The following is a 12,782-nucleotide window of genomic DNA, read 5'->3' as shown; positions in this document are numbered from 1 at the left end:
TTATACTTGACATTGTGAGTTGAATATCAGGACACTGGTTGTTTATTTCAGTTAAAAACAAATCCTCTAAAATGTGGAAAAAGTTAGTTATGCACTTCAACTATTGGATGGGCTGGATAGGATGAGATCGCCCTCAGGATTGAGGCAGAGACATCTGATGTCAGAAGTACAGAATTTGGGAGAGGACCATTTTTTCCTTCCCTGTACTTCGTCACCAAACCAAGGTTCGTTCCGCTTTCCCAAGGGTGAGAAGGCATCCCACAGTGAGGATACCTGTACCTATTGGGGATGATCCTCTCTGGGAGGGCTTGGCAGGTATCTTGATGAGGTATCAGAGGAAGAAGAGGGAAAGCAAACACTTTCATAAGCCCAAGTGAGAAGCAGAAATGACATGCAATAAGTGCCATAGACCATCCAGAGTGAGATCTTCCTGAAGGCAGGGGCTCTGTTTAGCTGCTTTAGAGCACCGGCTGTAACACCAAAGAGTGACACAAAATACTCAATAAGTATTTGAATAAATGAATGAATGAATGGCACATCTTAGGAAGACGTCCAATATGGAGTTGGATATGTGGGTCTGAACCCACAGATAGAGTTCTTGGCCCAATGTAGAAGTGGGAGTAATTAAATCAAGAATTTGTATACAATTCCAAGGAGAGATTGAGAGACAAGGAACTTAGGAAGTATGAAAATTCAAGGAGCGAGTAGAAAAGGACAGGAAAATCTAAGGATGTGGCTATTGAAAGGGGAACAATGCTGCCTGTTTCCTCGAAAATGAGACCTAGCTGGACCATCAGCTCTAGTGTGTCTTGTAGAGCAAAAATTAATATAAGACCCAGTCTTATTTTAATATAATAAAAGACTGGGTATAATGTAATATAATGTAATAAATATAACACCGGTTATACTATTCTGTACTACAATATAATATAATATAATATAATATAATATAATATAATATAATATAATATAATACCGTGTCTTACATTAATTTTTGCTCCAAAAGTTGCATTAGAGCTGATGGTCTGTCTGGGTCTTATTTTCGGGGAAACACAGTAGGATAGAATGTTAGAGAAATCATGGAAGGAAAGTGTATAAAGAAGGGAGTGCTCAAAAGTAGCAAAGGCCACAAATATAAAAAGACCAAGGAAGATATTGACTGAAAAATAGCTGTTGGATTTAGCTAGAAGGAGGTCATCTGTAAGTTTTGGGGGAGCCATTTCATTGGAGTAGTGGAGGCAGAAATCAGATTATTGTGAATTAAGACGTTAATGGAAAATGAAGAGGTGAATACAGTGGGTATATCATTTCTTTCTTTTTTTTTCTTTTTTAGTTTCAGGTGTAAAAAGCAACATAATAGTTAGACATTTATCCCCCTCATAAATTGATACCCCAACCCCCCCACTACCCCTCTGACATCGTACATAGCTGTTACAATTCCATTGACTATATTCCCTATGCTGTATTTTACATCCTGTGACTATCTATCTACCTATATATCTATGTATCTATGTATCTATGTAGGTATGTATGTATGTGTGTATGTATGTATGTATGTATGTATGTATGTATCTATCTATCTATCTATCTATCTATCTATCTACCTATCTATATGTATTTAATTATAGTTGACATTCACTATTATTCTACTTCAGCTTCAGGTATATAGCACATTGGTCAGGCATCTACACAGTCTCTGACGTGATCTCCCTGATCAGTCCAGTGCCCATCTGGCACCCTGCATAGTCTTTACATTATTGACTCTATTCCCCATGCTGTCTTTCATATCCCCATGACTATATTGTGACTACCAGTTTGTGCTTTCTAATCCCCTCCTCTTCTCTCCCATCTCCACCCCCCTCCTATCTAGCAACCATCAGTTTCCTATATGTCTGAGTCAGTGAGCTTGACTGTAAAGGGAAGGGAAAGACAGTACAAGAGAAGAGCATAAAAGGAGGGGTAACTTTTTTTAAATGAGAGATTTCAGTAATTTGAAGTTTTAATCCAGATTTCCGCTTGAACTTCCCTGCTTCTTGAGATCAAAATAAGATCCAGTTGAAGATGGTTCCCAGGTTGTTATGGGGAGTGTGGAGTATTTACCGCTTATATTCGATGGTCTCCTCTGGCTCTGATCTCATTCTTTCTCTTCAGTTATCACTGAATTGACCAGACTGGAAACTCAGCCCCTCTTCAAGTTTGTTAAAAATCCAAACACTATTGCAATTTTGGGACACTTGAAGGGTATTGCTGAATGTAAGCTGTTATCCATTTTATACTTCCAAAATAAGCTTAAGTTCCACTTTCTAAGAGCCTCTCTCTCTCTTTGGCTGTTTGGCTCTCTAATTGGCTCTGCACATTAAAGAGAGTCTTGGTTCGGTCATCTTTGGGGATCCTCTTTTTCTGGTAGCCTCTTGAATATTGGTGTTTCTCAGGGTTCTGCCCATGATGGCCTTCTGAGTTACACTCCTTACCAGAGACTTTTAAATCATCACCCACTAGGCCATATCCAGGTAATGCTCATGCTTTTTCTTGACCTGCACATTATTTTTTAATGTAAAGTATTAAATTTGAGATATTTGCAGATTACATGCTATTGTAAGAAATCATACAGAGATCTCATGTACCCTTTACCCAATTTCTCCCAGGGGATTAAAAACCTATGTGCAATATCACAGTGAGGATATGGACATGGATACAGTCAAGAAACAGAACATTTATATGGCAAGATCCCTTTGTTGCTCTTTTATAGTGAAACCCACTTCCCTTCCATTGCTACCCCTCCTTATCCACTAGCAACCATTAGTCTCTTCTCCATTTGTATTGTTTTGTCATTTCAAGAATGTTATATGAGTGGAATCATACAGGATGTAACGTTTTGGAATTGGCTTTTTTTTCACTCAGCCTTATCCGCTGGAGATTTATTCAGCTTGTTGTGTGTGTCAACAGTCCATTCTTTTTTATTGCTGAATAGTATTCCATTGTATGATGTACCACAGTTTGTTTAATCATTCACCCATTGAAGCACATCTGAGTTGTTGCTAGTTTTTGGCTATTGTGAATAAACCTGCCATAAATGTTCATGCACAGGTTTTTGTGGAAGCATAATCTTCCTTTCTCTGGAATAAATGTCCTAGAGTATAATTGTTGGGTCATGTGGTTGTTGCATGTTTAGTTTTGTAAGAAACTGCCAAGCTGATTTCCCAAAGTATCTGTATCATTTTACATTCCTAGTAGCTATATGAGTGATCCAGGTTTCCCGCATCCCTACTAGCATTTATTGTCATTATATGTTATTATAGCCATTCTGATAGGTTTGTAGTTGTATCACATTGTAATTTAATTTGCATTTCTTTGATGGCTAATGATTTTGAACATCTTTCAATGTGTATATCAATATCAATGTTCAATGAAATATCTTTTCATGTATTTTGTCCCTGTTCTAATTGTATTGCTAGCTTTTTTGAGTTTTGAGAGCCCTTTGCCAGATATGTGGCTTACAAATATTTTCTCCCACTCTTGTATCTTGTCTTTTCACCCTCTTAATAGGATCTTTCACAGAACAAAAGATTTTAATTTTGGTAAAGCCCAGTACATCAATTTTTCCTTTTATGGATCATGCTTTTAGTGTCAAGTCTAAGAATTTTGTACTTAGCCTTAGACCCTGAAGATTTCTCTTAGATTTTTTTCCTAAAATTTTTCTAATTTTGTGTTGTACACTTAGGTCTGTGACCTAGTTTGAATTAACTGTTGTATAACTTATGAGACTTAAGTTGAATTGTGCCTATAAATGTCCTCCAGAACAATTTGTTGAAAAGTTTATCCTTCATTGAATTGCTTTTGTACCTTTGTCAAAAATCAGTTGAGTTAATTTTTGTGTGTCTATTCCTGGTTTGTTTGTTACGTTTCATTGATCTATATGTCTTTCCCTCTGCATAAGTCCTGCACAGGTTTTGTTATATTTAATACTAAGTATTTCATTTTTCTGAGTGACTGTAAATGCTTTTTATTTTTAATTTCATTGTCCATGTATTCATTGCTACTATATGTAATGAAGTTATAGATGCACATGTACCTTTGAAGTAGCATTTTGGGTTTCTTTGGATAGATATCCAGAAATGGGATTACTGGGTCCCTCTTTTCTCTTATTATAGCCTTTATTTTAAAGTCTATTGTGTCTGGTATAAGTATGGCTACTGTAGCATTTTTTTTCATTTCCAATATTTTTTTAAATACATTCACTGTCAGTCTCTGTGTGTCTTCGATCTAAAGTGAGTATACTGTATGCAGCATATATAAAGGTCTTGTTTTCTTATCCATTCAGTGAGTTTACTGTATGCAGCATATATAAGGGTCTCGTTTTCTTATCCATTCTTTTTTTTGGAGCATTTAATCCATTTACATTGAAAGTACTTGTTAATGAGTATGCAGTTATTTTCATTTTATTATTCATAATTTTGATCATTTTTTATTTCTTCTTCTTAAAGAAGTTCCCTTAATATTTCTGGTAGTACTGGATTGGTGGTGATGAACTCCTTTAGCTTTTTTCTTGTCTGGGATGCTGTTTATCTGTTTTTTGATTCTAAATGATAGCCTTGCTGGGTAGAATAATCTTGGTTATAGGTCCTTGGTTTCCTTCGCTTTTAATTTTTCTGGACAATCACTTCTGGCCTGCAAAGTTTCTGTTGATAAATCAGCTGACAGTCTTATAGGTACCTCCCTTGTAGGTAACTAACTGTTTTTGTCTTGCTGCTTTTAAGATTGTCTCTTTGTGTTTAAACTTTTTCATTTTAATATGATGTATCTTGGTGTGGGCCAGTTTGGTTCACCTTGTCCCGGACTTGTATCCCTCTTTTCTTGCCAGGTTAGAAAAGTTTTCTGTCATTATTTGTTGAAATAGGTTTTCAATTTCTTGTTCTCTTTCTTCTCCTCCTGATACCCAATGATGCAAATGTTAGTATGCTTGATGTTGTCCCAGAGACCACTTAATCTGTTCTCATTGTTTTAGATTCTTTTTTCTTTTTTGCTATTCTGATTGGGGTTCTCTGCTACCTTATATTCTAAATTGCTGATCCAATACCCTGCTTCATCTAATCTACTGTTGATTCCTTCTAATGTATTCTTTATTTCAGTTATTGCATTTTTCATTTCTGACTGGTTCTTTTTTATGTTTTCTATCTCCATTTTTATTTTTCCTATCCCTTTGTTGAAGTTCTCACTGAGTTCATCTACTCTTGCCCTAAGATCATGGAGCATCCTTATAACCAATGTTTTGAACTCTGTGTCTGGTAGATTGCTGGTCTGATTTTGTTTATTTTTACTGAGCTTTGTTCTGTTCTCTAATTTGGGACATATATTTTTTTCTCCTCATTTTGGCTGTCTCCTTGTGTTTGTTTCTGTGTGTTAGGTAGGGTTACTATGTCTCCTGGTATTAGTAGAGTGGCCTTATGTAGTACCTGTCCTGTAGGACCCAGTAGCATAGTCTCTCTGGTCACCTAAGCTGGATACTCCAGGTGTGCCCCTTGTGTGGGTTGTGTGTGCCCTCCTGTTGTAGTTGAACCTTGGTTTCTGTTTGCTCTTTAATTGGAGGGATTGATTCTCAGGCTGATTGTTTGTGACGACTGGCTGTGACTACAGTGGATGAACTATTGTGCAGGGGCTGACCCTATGGAACAGGATTCAATTTAGCAGGACTCTGGTGCCTGCCCTTTCTGCCCTTTGAATGTGTCTCCTGCAGAGTCACCTGGGTGGTGAGTCCGGCTGGGTCTGAAGATGGCCACTGGGCATGTTGGCCACTGGGCATGTTGGTCCCATGGCTTCCTGGGAGAGACCCTGCCACAGGCCAAAATCAGCCACAGCATATGCCTTGCCTGGGTCTCACTGGGCATGAGTCATAAAGCAGTCTGCAGATAGCCACTGCCTGTGCTTGGCTTGGAGGTTCCTCGAGAGGCTGAGCCATGAACTGAGGCTGACTGCCACTAATGCCAGCTTGGGGCTGCTTAACCAAGAGGTATAGGACACACTCAAGCCAGATACTGCTTGTAGGGGTTTTGTGAACGTTTGAGAGATTTTAGGAAAGTCCACAGCATGAGCCAATACAGGCTGTTTGTATGGAAAAGCCACTGGAACTGACTTGTAGGGTGGGATGGGGTCTTAGGGAATCACCAGGACAGGGCACAGAGTTTTAGCCAGGATGATGGAGACTCAGATATGGCACCCATCTTCTCACATAAGCTGGATGGAGGGAGGGCTCAACAAAGGAACAATGGCTTCTGCTTCACATCTATCTGAGACAAAGCTGCCCTTGCAACCCTCGATCTGATGCCAGACAATTCAGTTCCTCCATGTATGCCCCTGATACCTTTCAAGCTGCTGCCCTAGCATTGGAGCTCAGAGTGAGTGAGTCTGTCAGCAAGTAAGTCTGTGCATGGGCTGTTTAAGAAAAATGTCTGGGACTCTAGCCACCCTGTCTCACTCTGCCATAATTTCTGCTGGTTTGCACCACCAGAAGATATGGGGAATTCTCTTCCAGGTACTGGAAACCTGGGCTAGTGTGGGGCTGTGACCCCTCACTCTTCTGGGGTCCTCCACAGTGACATGGCTTTTTTTAAAAAAAAATCTTCTTTTTTGGATATCTCTAACATTTTTGCCATCTTGATGTTGGCATTTATTGATTTTCTTTTCATTTAGTTTGAGATCTTCCTGGTTCTTAGTTTGATGAGCTGTTTTCAATTGAAATGTGGACATTTTTATATTGTTATGAGACTCTGGAGCTTATTTAAACTTCCTCCTTTTCATGGCTTCCACTGATACCCATTCTGCAGGAGGGAAGGGGAGCTACCTTGGTACTACCACGGGGAGGTGGGAGTACAGATTCCTCACTCAGCCTGTTGACAGTTGGAAATTTCTTGTTATTGCTGGGTGTGGTGGGAGCTCCAGCTCCTCAAGTAGTCTCCACTGATACTGCAGGGTAGGTGGTCTTATTACTACTGGGTGATGGTGACAGTCCTCACTCACCATTAGGCTTCCTCTGACACCACCCCCAGCAGGGAGGGAGGCGGTGCCTCATTATTGCCAGGTGGGGTTGGATGTTCAGGCTCCCCATGTGGTGTCCACTGACACCATAAGCCTGGATGGAGCTCATTATTGACTGTTGGGATGAGAGTCCTGGCTCCCTAATGAGTCTTCTCTGACCCCAACCTGTCAAGAGAAGGTACCTTATTACAACCTCAGTAAGGTAAAAACCTAGACGCCCCCACGTGGCCTTAGGTAGCACAGTTTGGGGAGTGGGATGGAGCTACAGTTGTTCTTTTTATTTTTTCCTGTGGACATTTTTTGGCTGCATAGAGCTGTAATTATCTAAAAGTTTTCTGGCTTGCTAGGCTGTCACTTTTCTTGTACTTTGACTAGGAATAACAGGCTTTTTTGTCTGTGTCTGTTGTTTCCAGGTTGCCAAGTTCTTCTGCTCCAAGTTTGAGATATATGAGAAAAAGAAAACCTAGGGACTCCTCACCATGTTCCTCTCATCCTGAGGTCCTAATAAATCTGTTCTTTTTTTTCCACCTAAAAGAATCTGTTAGGTTTATTTTATATATAGTGTTCAGGGTTTTTAGTTCTAATTAGTGGGAAGAATAGGAAAAGTATGTCTACTCCATCTTCCCAGAAGTGGAACTTTGCTCCCCTGAGCAATGTTTTAAATTTCTTTCTGTTATTCTCAAATCTAGATTGCTTAACTAGACCATCCACTGGGCTCTAGGCAGTTGAGTTCACCTTTCTAAATGTTTTTACCTGTATATCCCATGAGAAAGCTAAATTCAACATGAATGTATTGACTCGCTCCGCTGTTCCTCAACAACCCTCCTTTCATTCTATTCTGGTTATGAAGACCACATGACCATCCAAGCCAGAAGTCAGAAGCTATGCCTATATGCCTTTCTTTCCCTCACCTGCTGTGTCTTACCTGTCCAAATATGTAACTCATGCCTGCCTTTCTTACACATTACCTCTGTGGATGTCTCTTTATTCAGGTTCCTGTAACACTTAAAATTTATAATGTCTAAAAGTGAACAATAGATATCATCTTCTGTTCTAATCATGCTTCTTTTCCTTATTTAAATTTTAATGTCACCCTCATTTTTCTATTCTTTATAGTCAAATTCTTTATTATATTTTTTACTCACCTTTGCACTATATCTAAGACTTCCAAATTTTATCTATGCTATGGTGCTGATATCTCTCCATTTAGCACCTCCCTATCTATTTCCACTGTAATGTCCAGGGTTTTTAGTTTGGTGTTCAATATCTTCCATGCTCACCTGTATTATTCTGAGTTTCTTCTCTGAGTTTGTTTATTTCTCTTTCTTGTAGGTCCCTTGCAGCAACCCCAGGCAGGATATGATCAGCTCAGCCTATACCACTGCTTTAGTTCCACAGCAGTACAGATCATGTTGCTTGGTTTATTACTTCTGGCCTTCACTGCATGAGATGTGAGGTGTAAGAAGGAAGAAAATATAACAAAGCAAAGATTAGTGATGTGAGAAGATGTAGATAAAAAAAAAAAAAAATTAACTCTGTGTTGAAGTGATCCTCGTGTAAACAAAGTGCTGGGTAGTTATTCTCCACAGACAGAGGAGGGAAGCACAGGCTCACAGTGAGCCGTGCATATGACTTCAAAGATAGGAGCACATCAGTTGGCAATAAATATTTATAAAATGAGACTTAGGTATTTAGACCATTAGCCTGCCACATACTCCTTCAACACAATGAAATATGAAGCTTAAGTCATGATAAGGACAGGCAAGAAAAAATAATAGAAGACCTAAATTTAGGCTTGGGTAAATGTTCAGGTTTATTTTAAAATGTGGATCTATGCACACAGGCGTTATAGATAAAGACAGATTTTCAAATGGCCACAACTGCTTTTCATTCATTACCCTTTCTATATTTTTTTATAACAGAAACAAATTTTCTTTCAACTTGTATTATCTTTTATTTTGTCTTATCACGCTTCATCATATCGAATAGGACCAGAGACACCCTAACCTTTTTAAGTCATGTGATTTATTTGTTAAAATAGAGGAAAGAGGCACTTGAAGCTGATTTCATCCAAATCAACTTTCAAACTTCTTCAAAGTCTACACTAAGTGATTCTCAGTTAAGTGTCCAATGTATAGTCCTCTTTCTCTATGGATCTGCCTATAAATTCATCCATCATAATCATGAACTAATAAGCTTAGGAGTGAATGTACTCTCTTATATTAACTGAAAGGGTTGGGTGAGCTCAGTGCTGATTCCAAATTCTGCCCTTGTTGAATTCCTTGCTGATTAAAAACAGAATGGCTCATTTTATTTCCTTTGAGACAGTGGGAAGCAACTAGCTAATGAGATAAACCAATTTAAGTTAAGCAGCTAAGGCCTGAGGTTTAATGTGTTGTCTCTTCCATATGAAAGGAATTCCTTTTCCAGGTCCCTTGAGGTCTCTACATCTAATGCATGACTGCTATGGAGGGTGATCTCCCAGTCTGGAGCATTATCCAAACCCTATCACTTAGGTGAGGACATCTATGCATAAATTTGTGGAATAAACCCATGTCATCTCCAGAGTTACAGTATGGTATGGAAAAACAAGCATACAGTTTAGAAATTGGGCGATACAAAACTGAATCTCACTTAGATAATCTTAAATGCATTATTTCAAATTTCTGACCTTTACTTCTCTTACCTGGAAAATAGGAATGATATTGGATTGTCAGTGTTTTTGTGAGGATTGATGGAGGAAGTTCTATGCTTATTTATGACCATTGTGTTACTACAGGCAGTAGCAGCATAAGTAATAGGGGGCTGGTTGACAGATCCAGTCCATTGAAAAGAACATGTTCAAACTGATTTTTGTGTTCTATCATTTCTTACTATGATATCATTCAATAAATTTATTATCAGGTTTTTGAAAACATTTTCTCATCACCTACCTCATTGCATCCTTTCAGCTGCCCAATGAGGCCAGGTGGAAAAAAATGATTATTCCCCTGTGACTGAAGCACAATATTAGACATACAGAAAAAAGTCACTCAAAGCCACATTGCTATTTTGTTTAGAATCAATTCATGAACCTTCTTTATATTGTATATGAGGTCTGACAATTAAGTTCATGATCTCATCCTAGGAAAAGTGCTATATTCCTCATTGCTGAATATCACTATGGTCACCTTCAAAGTACTCCCCTTGGGAAGCTATGCACCAATGCCAGCACCTAGTTCTCCCTTGCAAGCAATTTTGGAACTCCTTTTCTGGAATGGCCATTAGAGCTGTCATCATATTACCCTTGATGCCCTGAATGTTATTAAAATGTTTTCCTTTCAATATTTCCTTTATCTTTGGGTAAAGAATGAAGTCATTGGGGGCCAGATCAGGTGAGGAATGAGGGTGTTCCAAAACAGTGATTTGTTTACTGGCTAAAAACTCCCTCACAGACAGTGCTGTGTGAACTGGTGCATTGTCGGGATGCAGGAGCCATGAATTGTTGGCAAAAAGTTCAGGTTGTTTTCATGTAACTTTTTTATACAGCCTTTTCAGCACTTCCAAATAGTAAACTTGGTTAACTGCTTGTCTATTTGGTACAAATTTATAATGAATAATCCTACTGATATCAAAAAAATTGTTAGCAACATCATTGCAACAAGTTTGCAAACTTGATTCTCAGACCTCATATAGTGGTTAAGTTCAATAGAATTACAAATTCCTCTTTTGCACTGAACAAAAAGAATTAAGACATTCCCAGGCAAGAAATATCTGGGAGTTGATCAAAGATGGTAGAGTAGATAAACACTGCTGTGTTCATCCTGTAAACACATCAAAATTACAACTAAATTATAGAACAATCAACTGGAGAACTATCTGAAGTTTAGCTGAACAGAATTTTTACAACCAAGGATATAAAGAAGAAGCCTGAGACTGATAGAAGGGGCGGAGACATGAAACAGGCTGGTCCCAAACAAAGGGTGGTTGAAAATTGAGAGAGATATCTCAGCCAAGATGTTCCCCATACCTCCACAACAGGCTCCCCAGCCCAGAGTACTGGTGCCATGAAGAGGAGCATTCACAACATCTAGATGTTGTTTTTCACAACATCTGTGAAAAACAGTGGGGATTCTGACTGTCTGGATGGATTGGGAGGCTGTGGGAAATCCAGATGTTCTCTTAAAAGAACTGCACAGACTCGCCTACAGGCATTCACTGTGGGCTCTGGAAGGGGGACAATGACACGTGGAGAGACTGAGTTGTGTAACTTCTGGGCAAGGACTGGAGGGAGAGTTGCCATTTTCCTTGTGTGGGGCTACCCTCCCATGCAGCCGACAGGTGGGTGCCATCTTTCCTGTGTTGAGCCCTCCTCCTTGCCCGTGGCCAAATCGGAATTTGAATTGGTCCAGTGAGCTCCACTTGCTCCATCCAGAGGACTCACTGACACCCTGCTGCACCCAGCTCTGTACTGCTGGAGGCTTTATCAGCAACTGAACCTTATACAAGCTGGCAGGTGGCAGCAGGCCTCGAAGTGTCCTGGCTTTTTGTGGAACTACCCCAGACCGGTGTTGGTGCCAGCCATTCTCAATTCACAGCGTGGCCTCTCCCACATGCCTCCAGGTCCAGCACAGGCAGTGACTGACCATGGATCGCTTTGTATCTCTTAGCAGGTAGTCCCCAGCCAGTCACAGGCAGTGGGTGACCTGAGCCTGCACTGGAGCCCTCTCCCAAGAGGCTACAGAACAAACATACTTGGAAGTTGGCTTCAGATCACAGCAGAGAACCATCCAATTAGTCCCACAATTGGCACACCCAAAGCGTGGCTCAACAGGCACCAGAGCCCACTGGGGCAAATCCTGCTCCATGGAGTAAGGCCTCTGTACAGCGGTATTTAAAATGTGGACATGGCCAAACCACACAGCCAGCCAGGCTGAGGGTCAATCCCAGCCTCTCACATGCAATCAAGTTGAGCAATCAAGGCTCAACTATAACAGTAGGGACACACCAACAAGGAACACTGCTGGAGTACCCAGCTCATGTGGCCAGTGAGACAATGTCACTGGGTCCCAGAGGACACCTATTATATAAGGCCATTTGGCAAGACTGAGAGAGATAGCAGATCTCCCTAATACATAGAAACAAATACAGAGAGGCAGCCAAAATGAGGAAACAAAGAAATACATCCCAAATGAAAGAACAGGAGGAAACTCCAGAAAATGAATTAAACAAATGGGGCAAGCAACCTACCAGATACAGAATTCTAAACAATGGTTCTAAGGATGTTCAAGGAACTTAGTGAGAACCTCAACAAAGAGATAGCAAACATACAAAAGGACATAGAAACCATAAAAAAGAACCAGTCATAAATGAAGAATACAATAACTGAAATGAAGAATGCACTAGAAGGAATCACCAGCAGACTAGATGAAGCAGAAGGTTGAATCAGAGATTTGGATGACAAGATAGCAGAAAACAGCCAATCAGAACAACAAAAAGAAAAAAGAATAATAAAAAAATGCAGATAGTTTAAGAGACCCCTGGGACAATATCAAGCATAACAAAATTCACATCATAGAGGAACCAGAAGGAGAAAAGAGAAATCAAGGGACTGAGGATGTATTTTCTATCCTGGTGAAGGAAATAGACATACAGCCCAGGAAGCTCAGAGAGTACCAAAAAGTGAACCCAAAGAGGTTGACACCAAGACACATTATAACTAAATGGCAAAAGTTAAAGACAAAGAGAGAATCTTAAAAGTAGCAAGAGAA

The sequence above is a fragment of the Rhinolophus sinicus genome, chromosome 4, assembly GCF_057876585.1.
Source record: "Rhinolophus sinicus isolate RSI-liver-muscle chromosome 4, RSI-T2T, whole genome shotgun sequence".
NCBI classification, from domain to species: domain Eukaryota; kingdom Metazoa; phylum Chordata; class Mammalia; order Chiroptera; family Rhinolophidae; genus Rhinolophus; species Rhinolophus sinicus.
This window is presented reverse-complemented; position numbering follows the sequence as displayed.